Consider the following 6,054-nt stretch of genomic DNA (forward strand, 5'->3'; position numbering starts at 1 on the left):
CCCCCCCCCCCCCTAAATCCGCGCCTGAAAAACCGGAGTGTACTCTCATCGCGGTTTATTTAGAGTACACTCCGGTTTTTTTAGTTATATCGCCATAACATGAAAAATATATTCAAGTTAATCCTTAAATAAAAAATACATAAAATAGTGTTATCTGAAACATTATGTGTTAGTGTTGATACAAAATGTTCATTGAATGTTTTCTTGGTGTTCTTTTAGCTAAGAACAAATACTCAACACCCAACACTTATATACGAAGGACTGTAAAACTAACTACATGTATATGTGTGTTATGTTTTTTCTGTTTAATGAATTTGTTATGAACTGATTAGTAGTCTGTTTCAGTTATCCATTAAGAGAAGTGTGGGCTAACCTAGAAAGACTGAAAAAACGTCTTAATTATCTAAATAATTGATATGAAACTAAACGACAGAAAAATATATGTTTTGGAAAATATCTGTCATTTTCAAACATGAGGAGCACATTTTGTAATGTATATTCCAAACATTTGGAAAAAAAGTCGGCTTTGTAGATTTATAACAACTGCAGTAAAATATTTGTAATGAAGTGAACTGTTTTCCTCATTATTAAGATTTCAAATTGTTTTTTTCCTTTGGTGTTGGTTCTTATAGCTTATATTATATACAGAAAGCAGTCCCTAGTAACGGGTAACTTTTGTATTCCCTCTTACTTAACGATCTAGAGGATTTCCTCAATCAATGCAATGTTTCTTGTAGAATGAAGTGTATTCTCTTAGTGATCAAAATTTAGGTTTGTACTAAAAATTGTGTATTATACTTTATGCTGATGATACAGTGCTTATTTCAGAAACATCAGATGGTTCCAAATTATTGTGATATATGGAAACTAACAGTTAATACACCAAAAAATAAAAAATATTTTTTTTTGACAAAAGGCAAAGTAAAAGAGACCATCACTTTCCGTTCAATAGTAATGAGATTTTAGAAATACAAGATTCGTATCAATATCTTGGATTAATATTAAACTATAATAGCGTTTTCACTAAAGCCAAAAGTAAATTAACAAAGCTTTATATGCATTATATAATAAGATCAGAATTGTTTCCCTTCTTGTAGATCTTCGACTGAAATTATTTGATGCACTTTTGTCCACTAATTTTATTGTATGGATTTGAAATCAGGGGCTATGAAAATACAAAATGTATCGATAAAATACATTTACAGTTTTGAAAGCAAAATCTTAATTATTGGAGGAGCACCCCAAATTATATGGTATATGGTGAGTTGGGAAGGTACCCCCTAGAAATTGAAATCAGTGTTAGAATGGTTATGTTCTGGCATAAGCTTATATCGGGTGGATCAAAATTATCTAGTGTTATGTATAAGTTAATGTACAATTTGCACCAGAATTCTGTATTTACAAGATATTTTGAACAATACTGGACTAAATAATTTATGGACGTTCCAAATATCATATACAATTAATAGACAATGCTTGAAAACTAAGCAGAGATTATGCGATCAATTCATTCAAAGTTGGTTTCATGATGTTGAAACTTCCTCGCGAGGGCAAGTTTACTCCTTATTAAAAAAACAGTTATAGTTATTGAACCATACCATTTAAGCTTAAATTGTAATGAACAAAAAGTAATGTGTTAATTTAGAACATCAACATCAACATTTTGGCGATATGATTTCTATTTGTAGGCAGTTGAGTTTGTTTTAGGATAAATGAATAATTATAAATAATGACACAAAAACTGTAATATATGAACTTATTATTCTAAGTGCCTGTTGTTACAAATCATCTGATTAGTATCTTGTACCAAAGTGAACATCCTTTTTCGTGACCCCATCGGCCGCGGAAATCCGTGACTCCGCAACGGTTCCAGGTTGTTTCGCCCTAAATCCCGTTCGCCCTAGGTTGTTTCGCCCTAAAGCAAAAATATTGCGGCGAAACATTGTTTGGTATTTTCTTTCAATTTTAGTAGTTTTAAGTCACAGAGTAAGTCTTCTTAGTCTTCCATATCATTAAAATCAATTTCATAAAAAAGTGTCAATTAGACACTTTAAAGTGGAATTGTACTTGAATGTGACCGCAATTTGTCTTTATATTAAACGGCACTGATAAACATATGGTTATAAATAAATAAAAGGGTCCCTATCGCGAAGAATCCCCCACAAAACCACTCCGTTTCGTCAAAAATATCTCCTTTTCGCTCCTTTTCGTGGTTTACCCCTACCGTGGAATTGTAATTGAATGTGACCGTAAATTGTCTTTATATTAAACGGCACTGATAAGCATATGGTTGTGAATAAATAAAAGGGTCCCTTTCGCAAGGAATCCCCCATAAACCACTCCTTTTCGTCAAAAATATTTCCTTTTTTATCCTTTTCGTGGTTTACCCCTACCATGACTCCGCAACGGTACGTCAAATAGACTCTTTAAAGTGGAATTGTACTTCAATGTTCTCGTAAATTGTCTTTATATTAAACGGCGCTGATAATAATATGTTAATGAATAAATAAAAGGGTCTCTTTCGCAGAGACACCCCCAAAACCACTCCTTTTCGTCAAAAATATCTCCTTTTCGCTCCTTTTCGTGGTTTACCCCTATCTTGGAATTGTACTTGAATTTGACCGTAAATTGTCTTGATATTAAACAGCACTGACAAACATATGGTTATGAATAAATAAAAGGGTCCCTTTTGCACAGAAAATATATCCTTTTTGCTCCTTTTCGTGGTTTACCCCTACCGTGACTCCGCAACGGTACGTCAAATAGACACTTTAAAGTGGAATTGTACTTGAATGTTCAGGAAATTGTCTTTATATTAAACGCCACCGATAAACATATGGTTATGAATAATTAAAGGGTCCCTTTCGCAGGGAAACCCCCCAAAACCACTCCTTTCCGTCAAAAATATCTCCTTTTCGCTCCTTTTCGTGGTTTACCCCTACCGTGAACTTGTCATAAATTGTCTTTATATCAAATGGCAATGATAAACATATGGTTATGAATAAATAAATGGATCCCTTTCGCAGAGAGCACCCCTCAAAACCACTCCTTTTCGTCAAAAATATCTCCTTTTTGTGGTTTATGCCTACCGCCGATTTGAGTACTGTTACGTTTTTAACTGTACCCAAATCGGGACACCCCCACCAGTTTTGGCTTATATTTGGAGATGAAAAAAGAATTTAGCAGAACATGGCATATCTTTGGTATTTAAGAGACAGCGGTCGCTCTGAATGAATTTCTTTTCCAAAAACAACCATTACTTGTGAAAAAGTAGGACTGTGAAAAATCACATACAAAAATATGAAAATCAATAACGTCGCATGGCGCTTCAATTTAGAACGTTACATTTTTGTCATTATTTACAAACTAAAACTGTGATTGTAACCATGATTGGCAGTAAATAAACTTCATATAATGTTTTATTGGTATATAAGCATCTTTAAATCAATATTTTCATTTTAATAATACTTCTTTGCACATCATGCAAATTTCGTGTGACTTTTTCCTCCAAGTTGGGGTAACGGGTTGTTTTGGGTTTTGCCCTAAATCCCGTTCGCGCTAAGCACAGGGGCACGTGCCCCTGTGCGCTAAGTGTTGTTTCGCCATAAATCCCGTTCGCCCTAGGTTGTTTCGCCTTAAATATTTCTTCTTAATATATTCTTTAATATAATGATTAATATTTAAATATATCAAATAAACTTATTGATGACTTTCTGCATTGGTGTAGGTATATTGCATGAAGAGTATGTGAGAGCGGAGTCAGCTTTTCACAGCTGCCGTTTGTCACACTCGTTAAAAAACAAGACAAATACTTTTTTTATGAAATTGATTTTAATGATATGGAAGACTAAGAAGACAACTCTGTGAATTAAAACTACTGAAATTGAAAGAAAATAACAAACAATGTTTCGCCGTAATATTTTTGTTTTAGGGCGAAACAACCTAGCGCGAACGGGATTTAGGGCGAAACAACCGGAACCGATTTGTGACGGTAGTCTGCTGGAGGATTTCAAAGTCCCGATGTTTGCCGTAACCTTCTTGGCCATAGTTATCTCTTATAGTAACGGTTGATAATATACCCAATTTACTCGTTATTCTGTTTTACAGTAACCAGTATTCCTCTAAATTTTGAAATTCATAGATTAAAGGATTTATCTGCCTTGCTTTCTGTTTCAACAGTAGTTTAAACAAATGTAGATTTCCACCCTTTTCCACCCCAAGCATCATCAGTCATTGTTAGCTTACTGAATTTATCATCGAAATTTGAAGGTTTAGATTAATATACAATGACATACAATGTAGAAGTGATGCTATTCTTTAGGATAACTTGGGTAGAGGGAAATAGTAGTTATCATCTGCTGTTATTTTTTATAAGAATTTTAAATATTTACAGATTTAGACACAGAAAAGTCGTCATAGACGTCTTGTTGATCTGGATATTCTAATTTGTATCAGTAAAAAAACAAAGCAATATCGAGTGAAGAGTCAATAGAGATTGGGTGTCCCCAAAATTCATGGAGTCATATAAAATATAAACTATATTCATTTTACAACAATAATGAAAAACTTATGTAAACTAATACTAATCACTATTGTTGGCCGGGATGTTAGCGTGTGGTGGGTCTTAGTGTGGAAGGAAACCGGAGTTCCCGGAGAAAACCCACTTAGTTGGGTCAAACCGCGACGGCCTTGGTGAAAGGCAAGTGCGCTATCCACTGCACCACCCCCGACCACCGTAAACGTTCACATACAATCTCTGCAGGAAATGCAAGTGAGCGTAAACCCATGAACTTTTGAGGATGGAGAGTGGGAAGCCTATACATGTGTTTTGTGTCAAACAAAAGCTTCACATGTCCAGTATACCTGTGTTTTTGTGGTCATCCCTTTCATTATAAATACATTTTCAATATCACCCTATAAATATAAAAATGCCTACAGTACTCTTTGCATTGTCGACATCTTATATTACTCAAGTTCAAAACACTTCACTCCAGCCAGCTACATCGCAAATATTGTAATCTGCCTTGTGATTCTTGAGAAGAAGTCATTTTAAGTTTTAAACACTTAACCTGTGATCTGTGGGTCAAGGTAATAACAAATTTTGATAGTCTTTTTAACCCAAATGACAAAAAAACTTGGTTAATTCAAGGTCACAAGGATCAAATGAACGTATAAATCTCCCACTGGATTTTTCTGATAAACTTGTTTGGGGACTATACCAATGATATAGGGTCTGTAGCTTGCTGGGGTGATGTGAAGTCAAGTTGTTTATTACCTCCAAACAAATTCATGTTCCTTTGGATCAAACGTGTTAAAATATGATGATTTCTTGTAATGAACGTCAAGGCCTAGAGCGATAATATTTAGTCTGAAGCTTTTTTAAATGATTTTCAGAATGTCTTTCTCAGGCACAATCTGATGTCAAGATTATTAACATTCTTACATGACGACAGCAATTTGTTCAAAATTTCGTGTTGATATGAATGTGGATGAATATACCACAAATGAGGAGAGAAATCAAGATTTTTTTTTATATCTGTTCATCTTTTACTATGTTAAACACCAAAATTCTGATTAAAGAACCTTCGGGCTCATAAAACAGAACAAGATCGATAATAAAAGACAACAATAAGACATAGGACAATTCGTGACATTTTATTTCAACAGAAAATACAGGTAAATAAATACAGGTAAATACAGTGTGCTACACTGTTCATTTAACTTCAAGTTAAATCTTAATATTTATATATTATTTTTCATCTTATTATAAATCAGAGCTGCAAGAGGACATATAAATATAGTATAACATTTTTGACAGAAACAGTTCATAGTTACTTCCCTTTGAACATTTATCACAGTTTGTTTTTTGTGGACGGATTTCTTGCAGAATTTGAAATTTATATATTACATATACATACATTCAACAATTTAATGTTTACCATAAATGTTTTCTATAAATTCTAAATAGTGTTTTCAAATCAGTCAAAAAGTGTTTCATTATAGAATATATAGTAACACTATAAAATTAATAAGTTTCTGGCGTATTCAAAGAAA

Source organism: Mizuhopecten yessoensis, unplaced genomic scaffold (genome assembly GCF_002113885.1).
Source record: "Mizuhopecten yessoensis strain PY_sf001 unplaced genomic scaffold, ASM211388v2 scaffold5229, whole genome shotgun sequence".
Lineage (NCBI taxonomy): Eukaryota > Metazoa > Mollusca > Bivalvia > Pectinida > Pectinidae > Mizuhopecten > Mizuhopecten yessoensis.